This window comes from Lemur catta, chromosome 6 (genome assembly GCF_020740605.2).
Source record: "Lemur catta isolate mLemCat1 chromosome 6, mLemCat1.pri, whole genome shotgun sequence".
Lineage (NCBI taxonomy): Eukaryota > Metazoa > Chordata > Mammalia > Primates > Lemuridae > Lemur > Lemur catta.
Genome location: NC_059133.1, coordinates 24,178,530 through 24,192,891, shown reverse-complemented (window position 1 = coordinate 24,192,891; position 14,362 = coordinate 24,178,530). Strand labels below are relative to the sequence as shown.

Sequence of the window (14,362 nt, the reverse complement as noted above, 5' to 3'; positions counted from 1 at the left end):
GAAAAAATAACTGTGGGTACACTGGATATACATTCACTCATACACATATACATACAATATTTCAGAATAATCTAAATTTTTAAAGGCAACAAAGACTCAAGGGACAGGTGTTATGATATTATCTTTAATCCTAGAATTCAAGTCACCAGTGGGGGTAACTTCTCAAATAAATAAATATAATAGCACTTTTGCACATATAAAGCTTAATATAAATGCAACATAGTCTGTTATTATTAAGTCATTACGTCAACTTAATCTTTCAAAGATCCATTCTGAAAATCTCCGGGTTTTCCCCCTCATCTGCCTGGTATCCAATTGTTTTTTTCAGCTACTTAGGGCCACAGGAAGTATTTTCCTGTGTGTGTGACTATGTGTGTGAATACATTTAGAGAGTCCAGACCTAAGTGAGGTCCCTGATGAAGCAGCGTTGGGCTGTGGTCGGTGTGCCAATAGGCATCTACTTTCCATTTCTGTTATTATCTTTGTGTTCCTTAGGAGAATTCCATTCTGGAATGTTGATCCTCAAAGAGAAAGATGAATTAAAACTTTATTAGGCTCCCTTAAATTAACAGAGGATGTCCTTTTTTAGATCATTTACATTTATTTCATAAGTTAGTTGCCCAAAAGCTGCTCTGCATTCATACGAAATAATTTTTTAAAATATACGAATGAAATAGCACAAGAGCAACCTCCCCAGAAAAGAAAGAAAACAAGCAGTGCTGATCACCATCTGGCTCTCCTTTTGGGAAGTAGAACCCAAGGGGAAAATAGACCATGTCCTTTCCTTCAGCCAATGCCTAGGGTTTTGTCAGCCGAAGAGAGAGAATGAGAGAATAGGTGCAAATTTTTCCTCTCAGTGTAAGAATTCTGTGCCTCTGATACCTCCAAAAGCCTCTCTCTGCAAAAAGTAATGAAAAATATAATACTGTTAAAGTGACAAATGCAGTCAGAACAATGTGGAATGCAAAGGTTCACAGCTAAGGTATGAAATAAGAATTTACTTGCAAAGCGCAGGGAAGGACCACAACAAGGCAGCATACGCTAAGCACCAAAGAAGTGAAAGAGGTAATTTGAGCTGTAATACTTCAAAGTTTGGAATGATGAGAAAAGGCTTATCAAAAGAAGTAGGATTACACTTAACTTCTGTGGTGCATATTTGTTGTTTTTGCCTGCCCAGCATCTGGACTTTCTTTTCGGATCCATCCTAACCCTACTCTTAATCCAAATGGTGTAGATGATGCAGACCACTCCCTACCCTGCATCCAGGGAATGGTGTGTGATCCAGCCTCGGCCAATCAGAGTCACTGTGACTTGTGCAGGGATAGGCACTTGACCAATCAGAGAGCCCATCGGAGGCTCCCCTGAGACTTTTGCTGGAACTGCTGGGAAGGAGCTATGCCCTTTCAGTGGGCATTGCTAAGCTGGTACAACATAAGCCTGCTGCTGTGGTGGACATCCTTGCCACCATACAAAGCCTCCCTGGGAAAGAAGAGTGATGAAACACAGAAAGACTTGTTACTAAATTGTTAGAGGACTAAGTCTAGGCTTTTTCCATTATTTGCTGCTGCACAATAAACCACCTTAAAATGTTCTGGCTTACAACAACCACCACCATTCATTTGCTCATGATTCTGCAATCTGGGCAGGCCTCCAAGGGAGATGGCTTTTTTCTGTTCCACGTGGCACTGGGTGGGACTGGGGTATCCAAGATGGCTTCATTCCCATGTGTGATATTACGATATGTGTGTGTGTGTGTGTGTGTGTGTGTGTGTGTGTGTGTGTATAGGTTTTTGTCCACGATTCCTGGCTCATAACTCCCATAACCCTTGTTACAGTCTTCTGTTATAATGTTGAGGTGCTGTAGGCCTCAGAAGCAGCCCTCAGAAATGTTCTGCCCTTTCACCTACTCCTCTCTCTCCCCAAGAATCTCTCCCCTCCCTTTCTGTCTTAGAGCTGGCCATAAAGAAATTCTCTGACCTATCTTGTCTGATTGTAGATCACAAGATCCTCATTTCAGAAGGGGTCCTGCCCCATACCCTGGAGGAAGGAATGCTGCACAGAGAGGCCAAGAAGAATCTGAACAGACAGGCTTTGCTGGGTTTCTCCACTCAGTCTATTAGTACTAGATCACACCCTTTTTGTCCAATCACATTTTGACATGGTTGTCCATGCTTCAATCATGCCTACCCAATGAAGTCTCCATAAAAGGCATGAGAGGACAGGGACAGAGAACTTCTACATAGCTGAACACATGGAGGTTCCTGGAAGGTTGTGCACCGAGGGAGGGCATGGAAGCTCCATGCCCATTCTCTCATACCTCACTCTGTGCATCTCTTCCTCTGTGTCCTTTCTAATATCCTTTATAATAAACTGGTAAATGTGTTTTCCTGAGTTCTGTGAGCTGCTCTAGCAAATTAATCAAACCCAAAGAGAAGGTCTGGGGAACTCCAACTTGAAACTGATTGGTCAGAAGTTCTGGAGGCCTGGACATCCAACTGGTGTCTGAAAGGTGGGGGGGGGCAGTCTTCAGTACTGAGCCCTGAACCTTTGGGATCTGATGCTATCTCCATGTAGATGATGTCAGAATTGAATTGGAGAACACCCAGCAGGTGTCTGCAGCAGCAATGGTTACTTGCTTGTTGGTAAGGAAAAATCCCCATACATGTGGTCACAGAAGTCTTCTGTGTTGGCTGTAGTTGCAGTGTGAGAACAGAGGAAAAACAAAGTTTGAGTTGCTTTTTCCACAAACAACATGTCAGCATCTATAAGAATTGGGGTAGCTAGAATGACGGGGATGGGCCAGGCTTCTGTCTCTATTTTTATATGTTTATATTTTTAAAAATACAATTTGTTTTAATTTTATAGTCTCAAGTCTTCCAGGGGTCCTCTCTCTCCATCAGGGTAGTTGGACTGGCTTCCAAGAGGGTAAAATCCAAAGTTGCCTAATCTCCTAAGACCTAGCCTAGAAATGGTCATCACATTCTGTTGGTCAGAATGAGTCAAAAGTCTAGCCCAGACTCAAGGGGAGGAGAAATGGTGTCCACCTCTTGATGAAAGGAGTAGTGTGCACATACAGGGATGGAAGAAATTGCCGGCTGCTGTCCTGGCAGTCGATGAAGCACGGCAGCCATGCCTAGACCCCCGTGTCAGTGGTAGGAAGCCATGGATGCCTTTTTTCGCTTAAGCCATTTAGAGATGGGTTTCTGACTCCTGCGACCCAAGTATCCTGACCAATGCAACATTCAATGCTGGGTAGGAGCAAAAGAAGACAAAGAGAAGGGCAGCATTTCAAGAGAAGGCAAGAACTTTGTGGGGTGGGGTGAAAAGAAGAGAACTTTGAACAGCATGAATAGTGAACAGAGTGTTTTTGTGGGGACACAGAGTTTTCTCAGGCCACTTGCTAGAGCCTTCCTTGGTCAGTCCACGTCAGATGACCTGTGAACTGTAAACTAATTATAGTCTGTACTATACATTTCAATACAAAGGTTACAATATCTTATGTTTTAAATATTTCATGTGATAATTTCTGTGCTCCCTACACACTAGATTATAGGTTACCAGAAGGAAAGGACTATGCCTTCTAGGTAAGCGTGCATATTCCTGACAGTTCTTAACACAGTAACATTCATATTCTTGCTGAGTAAATGAACAAATGAATTCAACATTTATTAAATGTCTACTTATTTTCTAGGCATTTAGGTTTTAAATAATGACTAAGACATAAGCAAAAGGTAGCTTTTGCCTTCATGTGGTTGGAATGGGGAATATAAAAGGCTGAAAATTTGCTGGATGATGAACATCACCAATTTTCAAATACTGAGTAGTTACTGAAGTTTGTCAATTCTCCAGTCATTTTTTTGAGTACCTTTGGTGTGACAGGCTCTGTTCCTGGTGCTGAGGATATAAAAATGAGTGGGACATCCTGAAGGGACATCCCATCTAGACAGGAGGCAGACACCCCCCAAAACCTTGCTATAGATGATGCCAACATAGTTATGACTTGGCCTACCAGTGGTAGGACAAAAAAAACGAAGTGGTCACTTTATGAACCTCATGTCCTTAGGTGTTTCAGTCCTACTATGGCATCAAAGCAGGGAGAAGGAAGGAGACATAAGGAAAGTCTGATTTTGAAGAAGAAAATGCAAACTTCTTATAAAGTAAAGGAAATATATTTCGTTTCATATTCTAGTTTGACTTAATAGTACAGGAAGTGTTCCCTTTGGGGGAAAGACTTATAAGACAAAAAGTATAATGAGCTTTTTTTCCCCTCCCAAGGATTTAAGGAGACAGCAAAAGGAAGACTAAACCACATGTTAAAAATTTGTTACTAGCTTGAGGGGAATGCATGTTGATTATATACATATATAGGATCAGAAGTTTCCTGGCCTGTTGCAAATTTTAACCACCTGGTTTATAGCCAATTGGAAATGACCACACTTAACATTTCCATTTAATTTCTAACGTAGCATATTCTATATGACGGTAAGGAAACAATTACTGCAATTTATTTAGCATTAGCAATTATCTGGCACAGCAGCCTAAAACTCCCACTTGGCAAGATTTTGATAAAAAAACAGGAAGTAGAAAGACTCAACTGAAACTCTGCATGCTAGTGAACTTATCTTCTAATACTCCTTTTTTTAAGCAAATGCAACAATTTCATACTACTGATTTCACCAGAGCAACAATTATTAAAGAGGATTCCATGGGCAGCCTCTGAGTGTTCTGGGAGATGATCTCCAACATTTGCCTTCCTTGCAGACTTAAGGCTATGTTAAGAAGTACAAAAATGTATTTAACCTCATAAAAATTAAAATCTTATGCTTTGCAAAAGGCCCTGTTAAGAGGATGAAGCTACAGATGGGAAGAAAATATTTTTAAAACCACATATCCAACAAACGATGAGTACCTGGAAAGTATAAAGAATTTTCAAAGCTCAATAATAAAAAAAATCCAATTTAAAAATGGGCAAAAGACATGAACAGACAATTCATAGAAGAGGCTATATGAATGGCAAATAAACACATGAAAAGATGTTCAATGCCATTAGTCATTGGGGAAATGCAAATTAAAAACCACAATGAGATGTCACTACATACCTGTCAGAATGGCTACAATAAAAGAGAGTCGTAACACTTAATGCTGGCAAGGATGTGGAGAAACTAGATAATTCATACATGGCTGGTGGGAATGTAAAATGGTTCAGCCTGTCTGGAAAGCAGTGTGGCAGGTTTTTATATAACTAAAACATGCAAAATACCATCTGACCCACCAGTTGCACTCTTGAGCATCTATCCCAGAAAAAAGAAAACACATATTTATACAGAAACCTATATACAAATGTTCATAGCAACTTTATTTGTAATAGCCAAAACCTGGAACCAGGCCAGATGTCCTTCAACATGTGAATGGTTAAGCAACTGTGGTACGTCCACACCATGGAATATGAGACAACAATATAAAGGAACGCTTCCTATGCAACAACTTGGATGAATCTCTAGGGAATTATGCTGAGTGAAAAAAGCCAATCCCAAACGGTTACATACAGTATGATTTCATTTATGTAGGGATTCTTGAGATGATAAAAGGAAAGAAGTGTAGAAGAGAGGATGAGTGGCGCCAGAAGCTAGGAGTGGGAAGGGGTGGTTGCAGGAGGGAGGTGGGTGTGGTTACGAAAGGGCAACCCCAGGGATCCTGCAGGGATGGAACTATTCTGTATCTTGAGAGTGGTAGTAGATACAAGCTACACAAGGGATAAAACTGCCAAGAACTAAACATCCACATGCACACACAAGTAAAACTGGAGCAATCTGAAATAAGATTGGTGGATTTCACCAATGTTAACATAGTATCTGTACTAAAGTTTTGCAAAATACTACCATTCGGGGAAATTAGGTAAAGAGTACACAGTATCTTTCTGTAGTATTCTTTACAATTGCATGTGAACCTACAATTACCTTAAACTAAAAAGTTTATTAAGAATGTTATTTTAAATTTAGGTGCAATTATAGTCAATTTCACCAGAAAAACTTGGGGCTTTTGGAGGGAGGGGAACAACACAGCAAGTGAAAGTGGTTGATATAGGGACTTTTTCTCTGGAGAAGTTGTCCACAGAACAGTGTTCTTCCAGGTTCTGGGCCCTGCTTGCACCAGAGACGTGGACCAGCTGTAGAAACTGAGGGCAAAGGAAAGACTGTGGGTGGTGCTCATTAATGTGACCAGGAACGTCAGTACCTGGCCAGGGTGTACAGTGTGTCTCAACCTCAAGTCAACTAATGAGTAAGTTGAGGGCCAAGGGCAGTGTTCATTATCCTTGGCCCACCAGTGCTGAGCATAGCACCTGGCACAAAGCAGTAATTCTACAAGGTTTTTGTTGAATAAATGGTTGATAATTAACTCCTGTTTTGGTTGGAAGAATATATGAAAGTTCATAGATTTGGTTGAGTTCAAAATGACTCATTACATACTGAGTTTTTTAGTAAAAATTTACATTGTAAGGTTGAGTAGAATTCTGTAAATCTATGTGCTTTGCTCTGTTTTAGGATTCCCATACTGGCTTGAGTCTTTGTTTTATAACATGTACACACAGATTATAAGTGCTTTGTTATTTCTAACCTCTTGACCCTACCACTTAGAAGGAAAGAGTTGCACTGTCTGATTACTGTGCATGACTCTCGGCTATCGGCTATTGCAGTTTCCCAGAAGTCCACAACAATGTCAGAAAACAAACGTAGATAAAAATGCCTTACTTTGTGCTGGGCACAGAATGTTCCATTCAGTTAAATCTGGAGCTGCGATGCTGTGGGTTCCTACTTCACGCAGCCGCAGAGAAAGCCGTTCTCTGGGGATCTCTAGCTGACTCCACTCTGTGCACGGCCAGCCCAGGAGAATTCTTTTTCATTAAGCACATACTGAATCTGAAGGATGAGCTAGCCACACTCCAGGAACATATTGTCTGTGAAGTCACTTTGCATTTTATCAACTCACTTTGCAAGATAAAGATGGTGGGAAATGAAACTGCCAGAAAAATCTGATGTGATGTTGTTTTAAACAGTCCTAGTCACAATCCTATGAAAAAAGAGGATGTCGCTTGCCGAGGCCTTCCTTGTCCACTCCAGTCCACACTCCTCTCTCTCCCTTCTCCGAATTCTGACGCTATCTGCTGCTTCTATCACTCACACAAACATTCAATTATAAATGATCTTGTGCTGTTACGGGCAGGCGGTGTGCTGTACTAGAGACAGACTGCCTGGATTCAAGTCTTGGCGCTGCTCCTTACTAGCAAGAAAGCCTTGGTGCTTGTACCCGTAAGCTGAAAATGACAATAGTACCCGCCTCGTACTGTTGTGGAGGATTAAAAGAGGTAATACGTGTAAAGCACTTGCAAAATAAGAGCTCAGTAAATGTTTGCACAAAACAAAACCTAAAATCTGTCTTCATGTGATATCTTTTTCTCCTTACCAGTAAGACTTCAGGGATTTATGTTGTTATCCTGGAAAGTGGTCTGTTGAGGAGGGAGGTTGCATTTCAATGCCATATATCATTCACCACAAATTTTGTTAACAGAACTAGGAAGAAAGTATGAGCCTTTGGCCAAGCTCTGGGTCCAGCTCTGGACTCAGCCCGTGTCCTCTCTGTCAGCCCCTGCCCATGCTGTTCCTACCACCTCAGAGTCTGGTTGAGAAGGACAAACTTCCTCCCTTTACACTAACCTTCAATTCTCTTTGTTCCCAAGGACTAGCTCCTACACAGAACATGCTCTTTTTGTTTGTACACTTTGACCAAATAATTCTATTTCTAGGAATTTATACTAAAGAAATAATACAACACAGGAAAATTTTTACACTCAGAGAATGTATCCCAGTGTTTTATCATTCAGAAAAGTTTAAAACAAATCAAAGTCCTATTTATTGCTTATGAAAAACAAAGGACTGATTAAGTTATAATACATTCACACAGAAAATACAGTATAACTACTGCAAATTATACTTAGGAATCATATAATGTTTATGTAATGTTATAAAAATTATAATAATAAAAATCAGGATAACTCTATCAGACTTTTTCTTTTCTCTTTCTTTCTTTCAAGAGACAGGGTGCTAGCACTCTGGGAGGCCAAAGCAGAAGGACTGCTTGAGGTCAGCAGTTCAAGACCAACCCGAGCACGAGTAAGACCCCCATCTCTACTAAAAGTAGAAAAAATTAGCCAGGTGTGGTGGCACATGCCTGTAGTCCCAGCTACTTTTCTGGAGGCTGAGACAGGAGGATCACTTGAGCCCAGGAGTTTGAGGTTGCTGTGAGCTAGGCTTTTGCCACGGCACTCACTCTAGCCCGGGCAACAGAGTGAGACTCTGTCCTCCCCCCAAAAAAAGAGACAGGCTGTTGCTCTGTCACTAAGGCTGATGTATGTGCAGTAGCATGACCATAGATTGCTGTATCCTCCAACTCCTGGGTTCAAGCGATCCTCCTGCATCAGCCTCTAGACTAGCTAGGACTACAGGTGCGTGCCATCACACTTGGCTAATTTTTTTATATTTTGTAGAGACGGGGTCTTACTATATTTGCCCAGGCTGGTCTCGAACTCTTGGCATCAAGCCAACCTCCCGCCTCGGCCTCCCAAAGTACTGGGATTATAGGTGTGAGCCATCACATCAGGCCAACCCTAGCAGATTGACAAAAATTTTAAAGTATTATGATACTTAGTACTGGCAATGATCTGGAATAGCAGGAACTCTTATGTTGAGCCATTCCTCTCCTACTATACATCCTAGAGGACACACGTCAACCAGGACACATGCACTATAATGTTCACAGTGGTAACAGTCCCCATCTGGAAACCACCCAATTGTCATCACTAACAGCATGGATAAATAAATTGTAGTACAGTTATTTCCCAATTAAGGTCAGTCACCTGTTGCTGAAAATCAAATGTTCTAGGTGAAAATGCTAGCTGGGAGCCTATTATCTTAACTCACTTGAAAAAGTAGGGTTTTTCTGTTATATGTAGTCAAACCTAATACTGACTGCTGCAGAGCCTAACAAAATGCCTAATGCAAAGTATCACAAATGTTAGTATTTCTTGCTCTGCCTCACACCCCACACCCCACATGTTCAGGGCAACATGGCCAACAGAAGTCCAAAATATCTTGCTAGGAGAAAAATCTTTCTCCATTTCTTCTGTGTCTTCCTATATCGTCACTATAGTACTCCGCACAGAGCCAGTCAATGACAGTTATTTATTTGACCTGCTTCATCTGCCCCAGGCCCTTTAAACACATCAACTCTGAGTCATTGCCAACCCCCCCTTCCCTGCCATCTCTATAATGAAAGGTGCTATTATTTTCCCATTTTACTGAGTAGCAACCAGGGAGTCTGAATAGATTAAGTGATTTGACCAAGAGTACTCAGCTAATTAATGGCAAAATTGGAGCCCAAATTCCAGGTGTTTTTGACGCCAGAGCTCATTTACTGGCGTATATCCTTGGATGATTTATGTAATCTTTACAGGCCTTAGTTTCCTCAGCTATAGAACAGGGATAACTGCACCCAGTAAACAATAACTGTCTCTTGGCTACAAGTCTATGCTGCACTACTGAGAATATGAATGGGGAAGAACCTCAATGCATCTGCAAACTCCACTGTTGTATGTCCCTCCCAAAACATTTAACTCACATGAACGTGACTTGTGACCACTCCCTGCCCAACCTTTCCCTGCTTCTCCCAAACAGTTTAATGAACACCCACCCTTCCTAATAACCTCAAGAAGATGACTTCTGTATTCTAAGCCTCTTGTTTTCTGTTCTTCCTATGAAGAAAGAAAACAAATAGGGCTTTTGAAATTCAAAATTATATCATCATGATGTTCTCCTTCATCTGAAGGCTCCCTGTAAATCTTTTCTCTTTTCCAAGCACTTCTAAATTTTTGGCTTTGCATTTCAAGTTTCACAAAATGAGAAGTCAATTCTCATATCACTTTGGAAGTGAAGGTTCAATTTCCTGCAAGTATTTAGAAGTACTCACTGTCCTAGCTGACAGTTTTGAAAGGTATTCTATAGTTCTATTATTTCTCATTGTGGCTGATGCACTCCCAGTTAATATTTCTGACATTCATTGATTTTCCTTCCATTAGAAGACATGTCTTTCACAAAAGGAGAAAAATCCTATACCAGGCACAAGATTTAAAGTATGTAATATGGTGTGTACAGGGTACCCAGCAGGCAAGCACACTCACTCACACGCATGTACACACACTTACCACACATATAGAGAGGAACAAGCAGAAGTTATCAGGAATACAATATCTCGGTTTTTCAGAATATTAGCAGAATTTGGTCATTTGGAGTTAAAACCAATATTCCTTTTTAACCCCGAAAAGGGACCCTTTGAGGTAATAAGAGAAAAAGCAAAGAAAAGATTCAAGAAGAGGCAGATCAGTTTATATAGCTCAATTTTTAATTTCTGCTCCAGTTAAATAGGCAGACAATCCATAAATTTCACTGGTGCTTCCTAATGTTCATGATTGCAAAACTATTCTCTATACTCTACTTGAAAGGAGGCTTTTCTCATTTGTCACTGTTTTCATCTAATCCTCCCCCCCTTTTTTTTTGAGACGGGATCTTCCTTTGTCACCTAGGCTGGAGTGCAGTGGCGCAATCATAGCTCACTGCAACCTCGAACTCCTGGGCTCAAGTGATCCTCCTGCCTCAGCTTCCGGAGGACTACAGGTACATGCCACCATGCCTGGCTAATTTGTCTATTTTTTGTAGAGACAAGGTCTCGCTCTTGCTCAGGCTGGTCTCAAACTCCTGGCCTCAAGCAATCTTCCCACCTCAGCCTCCCAAAGTGCTAGGATTACAGGCGTGAGCCACCATGCCCAGCCACCATCTAATTCTTTTACAAATGGAATCTTACTCTCTTCAATCCAAAACTATCAGAATGTTTTAGATATAATCAACTGGAATATAGATTATTCAAAAATCCAGTCCAGAAACACCTATTTAAACTATTGTGCTGTAAACGTTCTCCCTCACTTAGATATGAAGATTACTTGTACAATAAATGTCTAAAGCTGCACTGTCCAATACAGTAGACACTAGTCAGATGTGGCCACTGAGCACCTAAAACATGCCTATTGTGACTAAGAAACTGGGTTTTTATTTTTATTTTTTATTTCAGAATGTTACGGGGGTACTAATATTTTGACCACGTGAATTGCTTCTGTACGGTTGGAGTGAAAGTTAGAAGTGTGCCCATTACGCAGATATTGTGCACTGTACACATTAGGTGTGATTTTACCCATCTCCACTTCCCCCCTGCCACCTGGTTGATTTCCGTTGAGTTTTACTTCCCTATATGCATGTCAGTGTTGATCAATTAGTTCCAATTTAATAGTGAGAACATGTGGTGTTTGTTTTTCCATTCTTGTGATATTTCACTTAGAATAGTCTTCAGTTCCAACCAGATTGTTAAAAAAGGTATTAGTTCACCAATTTTTATGGCTGAATAGTACTCCACAGTATACATATACCACATTTTATTATCCACTCATATATTGATGGGCAGTGGGTTGATTCCACATCTTTGCAATTGTGAATTGGGATGCAATAAACATTCAACTGCAAGTGTCTTTTTTTTTCCTTTGGATAAATACCCAGTAATGGGATTGCTGGATTAAATGGTAGGTCTACTTTTAGTTCTTTGAGGTATCTCCATACTAGTTTTCATAGAGGTTTTACTAGTTTGCAGGGCCATGAACAGTGTGTAAGTGTTCCTTTCTCTCTGCATCCACGCCAGCATTTGTTGTTTTGAGACTTTTGATGAAAGCCATTCTCACTGAGTTAGGTGATATCTCATTGTGGTTTTGATTTGCATTTCCCTGATGATTAGAGATGCTGAATATTTTTTAAATATGTTTATTGGCCATCAGTCTATCTTCTTTTGAAAAGCTTCTGTTCATGTCTTTTGCTGACTTTTTAAAGAGGTTGTTTGATTTTTTCCTGCTATTTTGCTTGAGTTCTTTATAGATTCTGGTTATTAGCTCTGTATCAGGTGTATAGCAACACTGAATTTTTAAATTTTACTTAATTTTAATTAATTTACACCTTGAAGACTTGGTACAAAAAATGTAAAATATCTCATATTTTTATAATGACTACATATCAATATAAACCACAAAGCCCACTGTCATTTAGTTACCAAAATATGAAAACAGAGACTGACAAGTATTCTCTACAATCACTACATAAAATATGAGACTTACATAAAATAAACATACTAATACTAGTATTTTACATAGCTCTTTCCCCCAAGTGATCTCTCAGATCAAAATTAATCTTCCTTCTCTGGTATCATCTTATGTGTAACTTTAGTATAGTATTTATCAAAGTCTAGTTTATATTCAGTAAACTGTATGTACGTCTACCACACCTCCCTGTAGTAGACCATAATCTTTTTGAAATAGAAGACTCACTTGCCCATTTTAAAAATCCATCAGTCCCCAACATGGTTCTTACACTGGAAATCCTTCCATAAATGTTTGAGGATTTGAATATGGTGTGTTTACTGGCATTTTCTTAAACATTCATTTCTCTGGGAAAGAAAGCCTAAAACTAATATTGAGATAGTCCATACTCATGGAGGGAAAGATATAGCAAGCATCAAACAAATGTTAGTTTTCCCTGAATCAATTAATAAATGAAACAGAACCTAGTCAAAAAGAGTTTTTCCTAAAACTTGATTAAGCTTATTTTAAAATTCAATGGAAGAAAAAAGATAGCTTGGGGAAAAAATATGGTGAGTGGGGGCAGGCAGGGTGAGATCTGACCAGACAGCCAGACATCGCATCAGCAACGGTAATGAAGTTCAGGTGACCGGGAATAAGGTCCAGACCAAGGAAGAGAGAGCTCAGGGTAGACTCACACATCTACGGAAGCACAACCTAGAAATCAGTGGGGAAAGGAAACAATTGATAGTTCTTATGGAAAAAAGTGAAACGGTAGGAGATGCCTGAATACCAAACCAAAGTAAACAATTCAGGTGTAATTGTTTCATATCTAAAAATTATTATGTCACATATTCTTTTCTTATATTTTTTCTTTTTTTAAAATTTTTTTATTTGAATTTTTTTTCGAATTGTGTGGAGGTGGGAGGTCTTCTAAGAGGACTGGAAAACCTGCTAGACAAATTCTAAAAGGGCTGTAACACTATTATGTTACATCTTGTATTACTGAGAATTCCAAATGGACTATGTAATAACATAAATTATACATTGACATCCATTGTTCCTAGCCAATCAATAGAAATAAATAGGAATCAATCAATAGAAATAAAAAAAGAACAGAAATGATCGTTTTTAAAAACGTATCTTGAAGATGCTTACACAACGATGGACATAAAACACATTTTTTTCCTTCTTTACTGTAATGAATCGAGCAGAAGTCACTTGTGGCTTTATAAAGGTTAGGACAGAGGTGGAGGCCATCAAATACGTGCAGGGACTCAGTTACTGTACAAAGTATTGCACTTCTAAAGGCTTCTTTGAAGCTAACTCCATAAAGCTGAAAGCAGAATCCAGCCGAACAAAGACTGTGCTCCGGGGCTGTTAACGGCACCTCTCCACTCACCTCCACCCGGGTTGTTGTTAACTGAGCACGCTCAGTGTCACCCTCGCTCACCCCACCTCAGCCCGTTAGTTACTCAGACAGTAACCCCACGCGTCAGACATCCAGAGCATCAGCATCACGTGCACATGGCGCTCTCTGGATGCTACAGGGTTTGCTTCCACCTCTGGATGCCTGAGCCTGTATGACATTTCTTCCCTGACTTGGAGGGAGGCCCAAACCCCAAAACTGGGCTTCCATAGAAAAAGAATGTCTGAAACATATTACATATCACACACATTAGATCATCTCTCAAATGAGTTTATAGCCTGTTGGAGAGTCATTTCGCCCATTTTTCTAGATCCCTTATCTTGAATTCTCCTGGTTGATCCTGAGGTGATCTCATAACACAGACATGGTATTGCTATGACTATTCGTATTCGTTTTCTCAGGCTGCCTCAACAAAACACCACAGACTACGGGCCTTAACTTCTTACAGTTCTGGAGGCTCCAAGTCTACAATCAAGGTGCTAGCAGGGCTGGTTTCTCAGAGGCCTCTCACATGGTCATCCCTCCACGCATGGTCACCCCTGGTGTCCCTCAGTGTATCCAAGTTTCCTCTTCTTTTAAGGACACCAGTCATATCAGATTAGAGACTAATCTAATGGCCTCACTTTAACTGAACCACCTCTTTAAAGATTACCTTCTCTCCAAATGCAGGCACGTTCTAAGGTACTAGGGGTTAGGCCTTCAACATACGAATT

At 40.2% G+C, this 14,362-nt stretch overlaps 1 protein-coding gene and 1 non-coding gene across 2 annotated transcripts in view; both read right to left on the bottom strand.

Annotated features, from left to right (window-relative positions):
* Window positions 1–14,362, bottom strand: part of TMCC3 (transmembrane and coiled-coil domain family 3) — a 173,659-nt gene that overhangs the window by 70,156 nt on the left and 89,141 nt on the right. The gene's annotated exons all lie outside the window — the stretch shown is intronic.
* Window positions 13,145–13,205, bottom strand: LOC123640902. Its single transcript, XR_006736134.1, has one exon. It is a non-coding gene; the product is annotated as a U7 small nuclear RNA (small nuclear RNA).